Below are 14,436 nucleotides of genomic sequence, written 5' to 3' on the forward strand. Positions count from 1 at the left end.
GTTTCAGGCTTCTGCCATCATCAGTAGGGAAAATATCATTAGGTCGCTGGACATGCTGCCACAATCTTCTCAGGACCATCACCACTCCAAGGCATGCAGGCACTCCCTGTGCTCGTCAGCTTGCGGCTCACGGGAGCCATTTTACATAAAGACATGGGGGAGGGAGCACCGCGGACATATCCCAGCTGAATTACCTCTATTGCATCTTGGTAGATATAGTTCATTGTTATTACTCGTTCGATTCAAAATTCATAAAGTTCAAGACCAGTGTCATTATTCTTCTCTCGCGTATCCCTAGACACGTGTTTCAGGCTTCTGCCATCATCAGTAGGGAAAATATCATTAGGTCGCCGAACATGCTGCCACAATCTTCTCAGGACCATCACCACTCCAAGGCATGCAGGCACTCCCTGTGCTCGTCAGCTCGCGGCTCACGGGAGCCATTTTACATAAAGACATGGGGGAGGGAGCACCGCGGACATATCCCAGCTGAATTACCTCTATTGCATCTTGGTAGATATAGTTCATTGTTATTACTCGTTCGATTCAAAATTCATAAAGTTCAAGACCAGTGTCATTATTCTTCTCTCGCGTATCCCTAGACACGTGTTTCAGGCTTCTGCCATCATCAGTAGGGAAAATATCATTAGGTCGCCGGACATGCTGCCACAATCTTCTCAGGACCATCACCACTCCAAGGCATGCAGGCACTCCCTGTGCTCGTCAGCTTGCGGCTCACGGGAGCCATTTTACATAAAGACATGGGGGAGGGAGCACCGCGGACATATCCCAGCTGAATTACCTCTATTGCATCTTGGTAGATATAGTTCATTGTTATTACTCGTTCGATTCAAAATTCATAAAGTTCAAGACCAGTGTCATTATTCTTCTCTCGCGTATCCCTAGACACGTGTTTCAGGCTTCTGCCATCATCAGTAGGGAAAATATCATTAGGTCGCCGGACATGCTGCCACAATCTTCTCAGGACCATCACCACTCCAAGGCATGCAGGCACTCCCTGTGCTCATCAGCTCGCGGCTCACGGGAGCCATTTTACATAAAGACATGGGGGAGGGAGCACCGCGGACATGTCCGGCGACCTAATGATATTTTCCCTACTGATGATGGCAGAAGCCTGAAACACGTGTCTAGGGATACGCGAGAGAAGAATAATGACACTGGTATTGAACTTTATGAATTTTGAATCGAATGAGTAATAACAATGAACTATATCTACCAAGATGCAATAGAGGTAATTCAGCTGGGATATGTCCGCGGTGCTCCCTCCCCCATGTCTTTATGTAAAATGGCTCCCGTGAGCCGCGAGCTGACGAGCACAGGGAGTGCCTGCATGCCTTGGAGTGGTGATGGTCCTGAGAAGATTGTGGCAGCATGTCCGGCGACCTAATGATATTTTCCCTACTGATGGAGGTGGTGGAGTTGGAGACTGAAATATGTAGGCTGGAGGGAAAATTGGAGCAGGATATGACGCGGGCTAAACTGCATCAGTTGAGCCTGAAACCGCACGATTATAAGGTGTTGGGCACTGATAGGGCTAAGGTTCTTGGTAGGGAGAAGGAGGGTAGGCTTTATGACCTGGGGGATAAGGCAGGGAAGCTTATTGCATGGCTAGATAAGAGAGACTGGGCCTGCCGACTGGTCCCTGAGCTCCTAACGGAGGAAGAGGTACGACTCACCGAACCGCAGGATATAGTGGATACATTCGCTGACCACTTCCAGGCGGTTTATACATCGGTCTCCACTTGCTTGGAAGCTGACTCCCATCTGTTACTCTGTGACATACAAATCCTGTGTCTTTCTCTTGAGGATCGACAGTTTATGGATAGCACACTGACAGCGGACAAGATTGCCCTGGCCATCCGTTCATTAAACTCTGGTAAGGCACTAGGCCCCAACGGGCTACCTATCAAACTCTATCAACTGAAACCGGATAAACTCACACCTTACTTGAAAGAAATGTTTTTGGAATCCAGAGACATAGGGATTCTCCCTAGAGATCAGAGAGTTGCTTCGATAGTCCTGATCCACAAGGAGGACAAGATCAAAACGAACTGTGCCTCGTACAGACCTATCTCTCTTCTAAATGCTGAGCTGAAGATTTTGGCCAAGCTGCTTGCAAATAGACTGGTAAAAGTCATCAGCAATCTGGTGCACCCAGACCAATCGGGCTTTATGCCCCATAGGAATACGGCTCTAAATCTGCGTAGATTGCATGGGGTGTTGGCCAGAGCTCATACTCTGCAGGAGCCAGCCATAATTGTGTCGCTTGACGCAACAATGGCTTTTGACATGATTGAATGGGCATATTTATGGGCAGTCTTGGCAAACTTTGGGTTCCGCCCCGGGTTTATCGGATGGGTACGTATGCTGTACTCGGAGCTGCTCGCTCAAGTAGTAGTAAACAATAGAGCTTCGGCTCCCTTCTTGCTGGGACGGGGCACCCGTCAGGGATGCCCGCTGTCCCCCCTTCTTTTCTCATTGGCTTTGGAGTCTCTTGCTGCTTGGATACATTGGGAGCCTTCGATTAGAGGTCTGCAGTGGTCCCCTGAATGGGAGGATCGCATATCTTTGTATGCAGATGATATACTGCTTTATTTGACCTCTCCCCGTAAGCCCCTTATTGTGATCTTTGATGTCCTGGCCTCCTTCGGGAGAAACTCAGGACTTTCCATCAACTGGGAGAAATCCTTGTTGTTTGTATTGAAGGGAGACCCCCCAGTCCCTCCGCGAAACTGTCCTATATAGTTCAGCACAGAAGGGTTCAAATATTTGGGAATCTTTGTTTCCTTAGACCCCTCGATTAGGTATTCCCGAAATCTTCTTCCCCCTCTTCAAAGGCTTAAGAGTGATATTTCCAACTGGAAGAAGCTTCATCTTTCATTGTTGGGTAGGGCAGCCCTCTTTAAAATGATGGATCTCCCTCATTTTCTCTACGCTCTGCAAAATACCTTGGATGTGGTGCCATCAAGATACTTCCGTGAGATCGAGAGCCTACAGCGGAGTCTATTGTGGGAAGGCAGGCCCCACATCGCTTTGCACAAACTAACACTTTCTTGGTATGAAGGATATCAAGAGATAATACTGGGCGTCCCAACTGGTGGCGATTAACCACGGCACATATGGCCGGGTCGATGACCCTGGATACGCTATGGATAAATGGCTTCTTCCAAGGGGTAAGTATAACAGAGCCTTGTACTCTCGACCTAATAGACTGGCGTTAACGAGGCCAACTAAACACTCGGTTCAGGTCTGGCATGTTGCCACAGGTTCATTGGGTTGGAAAAATAAACTGACCCTGGCCATCCCACTCTGGGACTCCGAATAGCTTGGCAAGCTATGGAAGACGAAAGGTTTCGATAAATGGGATCTTATAGGAGTCTCTACGGTCAAAGATGTCTGGGGGAAGGGGAGAATTAAATCATTTGAGGAAATGCACGTGGAATATAAACTAGCGAATTCCGAATACTTCCGTTATGGGCAGGTTTGTCACTCCCTTCTCTCAGCGCTACCCGGGGAGACGGAGCCCCCAGAGGCCTCCCCTCTGGAAGACAGGATACTGGACGGACACCTTCCTGACAAAACGATTTCCTTGATATATAAAAAACTGATCAACCACAGACCTAACCCCCTTGGGGTGCTAAGGGACAAATAGATGCAGGACGGGATAGAGCTGGATGAAGAGGATTGGCAGACAGCAGTGTCCTCCCCAAGAGAAGTTGCAATCCCGGCTCGCCTGCGACTAGTTCAACTTAAAATTCTGCATAGGATCTACCTCACAGGACCCCGATTAGTGCATTTGGGACTCTCAGATATATGCAAACGACAATGTGGTCTCGTTGGTACCTTTATACATATCATCTGGGAGTGTGAACACATCACCACATATTGGCGCAACATACATGACACTACACATAAAGTCCTTGGGGTCTCCCTGTCACCGGAGGCGAGGAGGTGCTTACTCAACATCTGGGAGCCTACTGACTTGAATACCTCACAGACGCAATGGGCTACTCTGGGTTTCATGATTGCCAAACGAAATATAGCCCAATTGTGGGGAGTGGAACAATCTCCCACCCTAGAAGTATGGGAAAACAATTTAGATTGGTGTATGTTTAGGGAGAAAACTACATATCTTGCGAGGGGACACCCTCGAAAGTGGTCATTGGTTTGGGGGCCTTGGAATAGTTACAGAGGGTAAATTTGTACACCACCCCTGAATGCTGTTCTGGATGATCCCCCCTCCCCGTGAGGTTCCTATACAATCTCAAGCTTTGTTTATCCTGTGACCCCATGATGTATGCTCGGCTGCTTTAACCGACCCTCTGTAATGTGATTTTTGCTGATGCTTTCTTTCAATAAAAAGAATTATTAAAAAAAAAAAATGTCACATGGACATTATGTGACAAAAAATTCAGCCGGTGAAGACATTGGAAAAATTTGGAAGATCATCTATACACAAGCATCTAAACGCTTGTTATCAGAGGCAATAGAATACAGTCAAAAGGAAGAGGGACTCTGAAGAGGTGGTCTTAACTTCTGTCACCGCATTACAGAATGCCATCCCGCCTGGACCATCCATCATTCATCTACCCACCCTTTCATCTGTCCATCCGTACATCCTTTATCCGCCCACCTTTTTACACATCCATCCACCCATCATTCATCCACCCACCCTTTCATCCATCCATCCATCCATCCTTCATCCATTCACCGTTTCATCCATTCACCCACCCATCATTCATCCACCCACCTTTTCACACATCCATCCATCCATATATCCACCCATCATTCATCCACCCACCCTTTCATCCGTCCATCTGTATATCGTTCATCCATCTACCCTTTCATCCATCCATCCACCCATTATTTATCCATCCACCTTTTCACACATCCATCCACCCATCATTCATCCATCCACCACTTCATCCATCCATCCACCCATCATTCATCCACCCACCCTTTCATCCATCCATCCATCCACCCATCATTCATCCACCCACCCTTTCATCCATCCATCCATCCACCCATCATTCATCCACCCACCTTTTTCACACATCCATCCATCCTTTTGTGCCGGACAGTTTTCCATCCATCCACCCATCATTCATCCACCCACACTTTCAACCATCCACCCACCCATCATTCATCCACCCACCCTTTCATCCATCCATCCATCCACCCATCATTCATCCACTCACCTTTTCACACATCCATCCAATTATAACACGTTTTCCCGTCTGTGCCGTGTGAAACACCTTATAATAATAACATTGCGTGATGCTTACAATGATGAGGTGCCAATGTCTAAATAATAAACAATGCTATTATAATAAGCATTGCTATTATCACATCATAATAACATCAGCATTTAGCATCACGAAACACCTTACAAAAATAATTATAACATCATAATAACATCGCGTAACTGTATTAATGTACTTTTGTGCCGGACAGTTCTCGAGGAACAGTGGTTAGCAGTGGCTAGTTTCCCGTCTGTGGATGCTATTATAACATCATAATAACATTGCGTGACTGTATTAATTTACTTTTGTGCCGGACAGTTCTAGAGGAACAGTGGTTAGACTGCATCACGAAAACGGACAGTTTTAGAGGAACAATGGTTAGTTTTCCGTCTGTGCATGCTTTTATAACATCATAATAACGTCGTGTGTACTTTTGTGCCGGACAGGTTAGTTTCAATAACATCAACATACAGTTCATATTATATTCTAGAGGAACAGTGGTTAGTTTTCCATCTGTGCATGCTATTATAACATCATAACAACATTGCATGTACTTTTGTGCCGGACAGGTTGGTTTCAATAACATCAACATACAGTTCATATAATAACAACGCTTACAATGCTTACAATTTTAACATCGCATTAACTTTTACATCGTGAAGTTGCGTTTACATCGTGAAGTTGCGTTGTTCTGGCTTACGTTGGTATGCCTTACGATTGCAATGCTTACAATTTTAACATCGCATTAACTTTTACATCATAAAGTTGCGTTTACATCGTAAAGTTGCGTTGTTCTGGCGTATGTTGGTATGCCTTACGATGCAAACGCTGCTGTGCCTTACAATGTATCACTTCCTTGCGATGGGTGTTCGCTGCCTGAAGCCACCATCAACTAAAACTGTTGAATTTGTCCCAATAGTTGCTCTGACATTTCTTTTGTTCTTTTGAAAATTTGTGGATTCGGACTACCAGTCAATGACTGCGCTATTCTCATTTCTTGGAAACTTTGCTCCCTCCTCCAAATTTCCAACAAATGATAGAAGTTTGGGTGAGGTTTTTCGATTGATTTGCTGTAGGAGTTGTGTCATCCCTCTATGGCATTATTAGTCTTTGCTTCTCCCTCTAAGCAGGTCAAGTACCAGTTCCACCATTTCACTGGAAAGCTTGCATTCCTTCTGCAACCCGACCTGCTTAGATAGCCAAGCCATGTGTGCTCAAAGTAATTTAGTAAAAGTACCAAGTTGTCTTTGTTATAAAATAGTCAGATTTGGTAATTGACGTGTAGTATTCATCTACACTATCAGGAAGAGCAAAGCATAATGCTGTTAGTTACTTTAACTCAAATAGCAGTTTACTGACTGATATGTAATCCTCAACTAAGGGTGTTTTTTGAATTTTTTGTCCAATAGACCTCTGAAAAGTGAAGAAAAATCATTGAATTTGGTTATCACGATATGTTATGGTGTTAATCATGGGGAATTCAAAATCAATGATCACTTTTCTAGGACTTTTATTCAGTGTATTAGAGGTTACCACTGTTACAAATTCAGTATATGTTGAGGTTTGCTTATCAGGGAATAAACTGTACACTAAAGGAACTGAAGTGTAATTATTGTTGGAGTGAATAGTGTCTATTTGGGTAAATGGATGGGGTGTAGATTTAAACGTCCCATCCATCATCCAAATATCAATAGTCTCCAATTTTACAAGGTTATGGGGTGTGCTAAAGATTAGTGGACCACATGTATCAACCAATTTTGCGCTTGCAAACGACCCGCTTCACAGAAACGGCCTGTTTGCAAACGCAAAAAAGGCTTTTTACATATATCAAACTCTATTTTGCGATTCGGTATTTGGAAGGGGTGTGTTCCAAATAGCGAATCACAGCGGTATTTATGAATGTTTTGTGACCGAGAATGCGGTCTCAAAACATTCACATTTTACCAGCTACTTCAAGTAGGTGGTAACCCATTAGCAAAGGGAAAGGGTCCCCAGCGGACACCTTTCCCTTTGGGGATGGCAGCGACAAAGTTTTTTCAGAGCAGACCAGTGCCTGCTCTTAAAAAATGAAAAGAAAACTTTTCATTTATCTCTTTTAAATGCAACCCATTTTCCTATAAGGAACACAGGCTACATTTAAAAATATATGTTTGCTTTATTTAAAAGCAATCATGGACATGGTGGTCTGCTGATCCCAGCAGGACACCATCCTGTGACTTTAGCGATTCCTAGGGTGTAGCAAATTGCAACCTACCACCTTTATATCCATGTAAAAGGGTATTCCTGCAGCTAAACAACCAACACAACATTTCAATCAACACATACTCCGAATTCATGGCATACCCAAGATTATCACTGATAGGGATATCCAGTTTGTATCCAAATTCTGGAGAGCTTACACTAGTGGCTACATAACGATACGCAACCAGTTTCCATCCAAAGACAGACGGACAAACAGAGAGAACTAATCAGAAGTTAGAACAATACCTTAGGTTGTTACTCACCCTTCTATATGAATATGGCCTGCACCCAAACTCTTTGATAGAATTCAGGTATATAGAGGTACCAGCCATGAAAAATATTGTCCAGCATTTGGCCCAAGTTCATCGAGTAGCAGTACAAAATCTGACTCATGCTAAAGATTGCTACAAATATTTTGCTGATAAGAAAAGAAGGAAAGAACCCACTTTCCAAGTTGGAGACAAGGTTTGGCTCAGCACAAGAAATTTGAAATTAAAAGGCGATCACAAGTTCCAACCATATTTTGTTGAACCATACCCCATAGAGAAAATCATTAATCCAGTGACATATTGTTTGACACTCCCTGAAAAGTACTAAAATTCACCATATTTTTCATGTATCTCTATTTAAAAAGGTCAACCGGGTTTGAGAATCTCTGCTCGCCCTGAACCATTGGTCATGGAAGGCAGAATAGAATATGAGGTTAAAAGAATTCTTGATTCTAAAAAGGTAAAGGATGAACTTTACTACTTAATTGGAATGGCTTTGGCTCAGATGAAAGATCTTGGGAAAAACATAGGGATGTTCAATCTTCACGTTTGGTCAAGGCCTTCCATATGAAATTTCCAGACAAACAACAATAGGAGGAATCCTCCTTCAGAGTGGTTACTGTCAGGATCCCTAGGAGGGTTCCTGCAGCCCATTCAATGTTAGCCAGTATCTCTATTGGCAAAACTTACAAAAGGTGGCAGAGCACTAGAAGGAGTAATAATTGGAGGGTGAGCTGGCAGCGCTGGAAATTCAAGATGTCTCCCAGCTCAGCCTCTCCTGCAGTGCACAAGTTGTTCATTCCAGTCACAATTGTAATGTGAAGCGCGTGTTAACAAATGCTCACTTCACCTGACTAAATTAATGAGGAAGCAGCTATCCACAAAGTTTTCCATTGTGTTAAATAGAAAGGGTAAGAGCTTCTGGTTACTTCATTATAGACTTTTCGGTTTCGGTTCGGTGCGGTTATTCTCCCTGAGTATCGTCTTGCTACTGAGCATGTATGTAGTGAGGCGGAGTAGTGCTTTCACGCCGAGTCTGTTAACCAAAAACCTGAATAATAATTAAGAGGGTAGGTTAAACACAGGAATAGTGTTGCAATACCGTGCAACACTTACTGAGAGAGCTGTGTCTCTCGCTTTGAGGCTGTCAGCCAAGCTCCTAGTCACTATCAGAGAGGGAACCGGTTCACAAATATAATAGTGTTCCATAGAGTGCTTAATTAAAAAGAGTAGTTCCTCCCTCTCAACTCCTGTTTCCACATTGAAGTATTTGGTATCAAACAAAAACTAAATGAAAAGAAAAATAATTTGTGATAACTTACCGGCACATTCTTTCTATATTTTGAGCTAAGAAAACCAAGCAATAGGCAAGAGAAAGAAGAAAGCTAGGCTTAACTGAGAAACATATTGAGGAGAAATTACCTGAATAAACAGTTGTTCCAGTTCCTTTCTTGCCGGATCATTCAGACATGCAAGTACTTCCTCTGAAAGAAAAAGACAACAAAATGTATAATTGCTTAATACTTGAAAATGCAATGAATGATTCACTTACACTAACGTACAGCAGATGTCAAGAAGAAAGAAGTGTAGAACAACAAAGAAGAGGAGCAAGAATCTTAAATTTGGGTATGATATAACCAAATGAGAATAATATTAGAATGTTAGAATACTAAGGTAGAGTAGGAGTATACATGTTCTGTTTCTATCTTTGCAGTTCAAAACATCACAAGAAGAGTACCATAACTGAAAATATAAGTGAAGACAGAAAACACCTCTTTGGAGAGGAACCACAATTGTTTGTCTCTCTTTTCTTTTCTCCCCATTCCCTTACCCCCCTGGGGGCTCTGCTGAGTTTAAGTATACTTTAACTTGAGCAGTTAGTGTTGTTGGAGGGGTATTGGGAGACAACGTCTTTCTCTTCCCACTCAAGTCTGTCATACTAAGTTTCTGACAGCTCCACTAAAGAAATCAAAGTACTCAATCACACAAGAAATGGACTGGAGCCACCCTTTCTGACCTAATCAGACACACAAGTGAAATCTCGACCAGAGAGAATCACCCGGATCAGTGTAGTTTCTCCTTTGCGCAAAACGATCCACAACCCTAACCACACCTTATTCTCAGACAATATGTCCTCATCTCTGTAGTGCAGCTGATGATACCTCATCACTAGCAGCACAAAACTTAGCAGACAAATTACAACACAGTGTATTCCACACTTATATATCTAACCTGTGATCTTAGGCTTCGTCCAGCCAGATAACAACTACAACTGCGCAGAATTAAGAGCATTCACATCTATACCACAACTAAAACATCATTGCATTGCTCCACGCCATCTCAACCAAATTCCGCAAGTTTGACATATACAATTACAATGTGTAACCCTATTAATACTCATTCCTCTGCTGTTACAACTCTTTTCTGAACCACTGAAATTCCGCTGATCCTCCGAATCCTTACATGGGCTTTAAGGGCTTGAACTGGGTTTGGGCAAGTCTAGTATTTCTACAGGGGATACTTCATCTCCCTTTGCTTAAGTAACTGGCCATCTGACAAAGCTATCATCTGAAAGAACACTGGGCCTTGAAAAGTAATTTCTTAGTCAGATCATCAAGGATTTCCCCCCCATTGGTCATATGTACCTTTGTTGGTTGATGTGAAGCATTGAAAGGGAGTAGACATCAATAATACATTTCTGATTTGTGAAGACAATGTGACTCCACAATAAGGCTCAACAGTCACCAAATATAGTTAAAAGATTTACTTTGGATTACTAATCAATCCAGTATATATGCAAACCAAGAGGAGGAGCAATAAGTACAGCAGTACAGCAAATAAGCTGAAATATCTCAATAGATTCAGTCGCAGTAAAATGAGATGCAGAATTATGATAGTCACCACAATTAAGAAACAGATTCATGCAAACAGGCGTTCCAAGTGGCAAGTTAGGTGTCCAGGTGGCTCACAATTAAGAAACAGATTCATGCAAACAGGTGTTCCAAATGGCAAGTTAGGTGTCCAGGTAGGCACCTGGACACCTAGCTTGCCACTTCCCTGTGGCTTCCAATTCCTGCTTGTTCCCGATTGACCCAGTGACAGTGCAGCTGCCTTAGTTTTCCTCACCAGGTTTTCCCACTGATCGTTCTTCCTGCCAACAGGAGCCCTGCCCACCCAGGACATACTTAATGCATGCCACAGAGCGACATGAGCTGCGGTCGTGGTACTAGTGCACCAAAGGGGCACCAAAGACAGGCTCACTCCGCCCAGTGCCATGACCCCCGGCCATCCCGACCCCAAAGATACACCATCGCTGAGCTCTACACCCTTGACCCTGGACACCGCAACAAACACTACCACGGTGTCTACCCACAGTAGGAAATTTCAACTGCACCCACTGTCACTTCACCTGCCATTGCACATACACCAGCCCACAGACCAGACCCACCCCAAACACACCACAGACACCACCTGAACAAAAACACCAACTCGCATGCACCCTTCTCAACACATGCTCACTATGCAAATCCACTGAATTATGGGACCTCATTGACACCCTCGCACCCAACATCCTCTTTCTCACTGAGACCTGGCTCAACCCCACATACGCCCGAGACATTGCCACAGTGATCGCCGATGGATATAAAATCACTCACCAGGACCAACAAGCCGGGAGGAGGAACAGCCACCATCCACAAAGAGACCATAAAGTGTACCACTGCCAACAACACCACCACTCCCATGGACCACCTCAACTTCAAGCGCCACACAGATGTCAAGACAACCATCAGAGGCACCTTCGCATACCTACCCCCCAGGTCTGCACTCCAGCTTCTTCGCAAACTTAATTCCAACCCTAGCCCTAAGGACTACATCTTCTTCTGCGACCTAAATTTCTACATCAACGACCCCAACAACAAAAACACAGCACAACTCCTCGACAGTATAAGCAGCCTCCGATTGACCCCGATCGTGCACACCCCCACACACAACACAGGACACATGCTGGACCCAATTTCCACCACAAGCAACCGCATCAAATACAACCATGTCACAGAACTCACATGGACTGATCACTCCATCATTGACTTCCGCATCTCCAGCCCCAGTACCACCACCCCAAGATGAACAATGGCCTCCACCAGAGTAGGAACAAAATCCCAGAGACCAGCTGGGTGAACGCCTTCAACAACTCCAACCCTGCTACCACCATAATCCTCGAACAGGGAGTGAAAACATCAACGCCTGGATCACCAATTGTGCAGACAGCATTTTTCCTATCAAGAGCAACATCCAGAGAAAATCCTCCAAAAAGGCCAGCTGGTACGCCCAAGAACTCAGAACAGTGAAATGGGACAGTAAACAGTTTAAGAGGGGATGGCGCACCAGCAAGGACACATCCGACAGGCAAGCCTTCAGGACCTGCTTCAACCTCTTCCACCGCCTGATGAGGGCAACAAAGAAGACAACCCTTGCCGCATGAATCAAAACCAGCGCAAACACCGTCAAGGAACTCTCTAACCCGGCTGCCAAGAAAATATCATCATACCCTCACAGGAGCTGTGTGACAACCTCACCCACTTCTTCCACAGCAAGATTGCAACCATACACAGAAACTTCAAACCCCAACATCTACGGACTATCCAGAATGCATTTATGTTGGAGTGGTTCTTTTTTTACTTTTTGGAAGAAAACATTGTGAAAACATATCTGGCTAGTGGCAAAAACGTTATTTATTGGTTCCCCTAGTCGATATGATTAAAAATTGGGGATGGTGAGAGACTTCTGGGCTGATGTTCCTAAGTTTCTTAATGTATACAGCACCTAATCGGTCTGTTCTTTTGTTATGTACGTGGGTCCCGTGCTCTCCATGCCACTGGAGTTAAGCTATCCTGGCTGAAGAGGGGTGAAACCCCGAAACAGGTCCTAGGATGCTTGTTTCCAGTCCAGGGAGGACCTGGACTGGCAGCTCGGGCTGGACTGGTCCCAATGGGCACAGGGTCAAGATTGATTTGCAAATGGCTTGTTCAAACTGGAATGGCATGATGAGCAAAAAAACGATGGATTAAGACCCAGATCTCTGTACTCGGGGAATGTATGACATTGTTCTGCATTCTTTCCATCAATTGTTGTTTTTGCATTTGTCACCCCAAGTGGGACGGGTATGCCTAGACGTGGGTCCGTGCTCTCCATGCCACTGGAGTTAAGCTATCCTGGCTGAAGGGGGGTGAAACCCCGAAACCGGTCCTAGGATGCTTGTTTCCAGTCCAGGGAGGACCTGGCCTGGCCGTTCGGGCTGGACTGTTCCCATTGGGCACAGGGTCAAGAATGATTTGCATATGGCTGGGTTCAAACTAGAATGGCATGGTGAGCAAAAAAACTATGGATTAAGGCCCAGATCTCTGTACTGGGGGGAATGCATGACATTGTTTTGCATTCTGCCCATCAATTGTTTTTGTATTTGTACTCTTCTATGAGATAATGTCGGTGTTGGAAAAGGGGTGATCCCGCTGTTTAATATGTGGCAATGCTTATTAATCATTTTTCTCACTGGATTGGACGCACAATTGTAGGTTGTGATGCATATCGGGCGAGCCTCTTTTCCTTTAGTGTGGGAAGCTTTAGTAGGGCCTCCCTACTGTTGTTCTTAGCATGTTTCATGGCTTTTTGTACAATCCTGTGCTGATATTTCCTTGCTTCCAGTTTGGTAGCCAGGACTGCAGCCTGTTTGTTGTAGTCACTCACTTTAGAACAATTGCGCCTAAGTCTCAAGAAATGCCCATAAGGGAGATTTTCCCTCAGGTGTCTCGGGTAGAAGCTGTCAAAAGAGAGAAGACAATTTTTTGCCATTGGTTTGAAGTGGGAAGTAGTTTTCAATCCACCTTCATCTGAGAAAATGTTTAGGTGTAGGAAGACTATTTTGGTTCCTGATACACTGTAAATTTAAGGAAAGCATTCTGTCTATTGAGCCAGAGAAGGAATTATTTTGCTTTATTTTCAACACCTTGCCAAATGACTAGTTTGTCATCTACATAATTTTTCCAAAGTGTGACATTGGTAACGAAAGGGTTCTGTGTAACTAGAATCTTATGTTTTTCAAGGTGGTGTACATAAAGAACCACTATACTAGGAGCAAAAGTGCTTCCCATGCTGGTCCCATGTTTCTGTAGATACAAGGTGTCTTCGAACTTAAAAAAGTTCTCTGTCAGGGCATACTTACAGCTTTCCATAACTACATTGAGTGGGGTTTGATACTCCCAATCTACTTCGAGGAGGACGTCCTCTATGATTTTAAGTGTGTCTGTATGTGGTAGACTTGTGTAAAGGCTTTCTATGTCTAGTCCAATCTGCAACTGTTTGACTGGGTTGAAAGGTATGTTCTGCAGGATTCTTAACACATCTTTTGTGTCTTTGAGGTATGTATCAGTGCCTTGTATGATTGGTCTAAAAAATGCATCAGCAAATCTCTAGAGAGGTTCATGAATTGACCCTATACCTGAGACGATGGGGCGTCCAGGGGGTGTGTTCAGTTCCTTGTGTATCTTGGGAATTATGTAAAAAATACAAGGTTACTGGATACTTATTGATTGTGTGTATGTAATGTATATGTGTTTTGAGTTGTTTTAAGTGTTTTTTATGCATATTACTTACAATATCTTTCA

At 44.0% G+C, this 14,436-nt stretch overlaps 1 long non-coding RNA gene across 2 annotated transcripts in view; it reads right to left on the reverse strand.

The window, feature by feature from the left end:
- The window catches only part of LOC144782944 (uncharacterized), a 501,527-nt gene that overhangs the window by 25,862 nt on the left and 461,229 nt on the right, over window positions 1-14,436 (reverse strand). For both annotated transcript variants that reach the window (XR_013601329.1, XR_013601328.1), the window contains one exon: window positions 9,197-9,258. This is a non-coding gene — a long non-coding RNA (uncharacterized LOC144782944). The remainder of the gene's footprint in view (window positions 1-9,196; window positions 9,259-14,436) is intronic.

This window comes from Lissotriton helveticus, chromosome 9, assembly GCF_964261635.1.
Source record: "Lissotriton helveticus chromosome 9, aLisHel1.1, whole genome shotgun sequence".
Taxonomy (NCBI): Eukaryota; Metazoa; Chordata; class Amphibia; order Caudata; family Salamandridae; genus Lissotriton; species Lissotriton helveticus.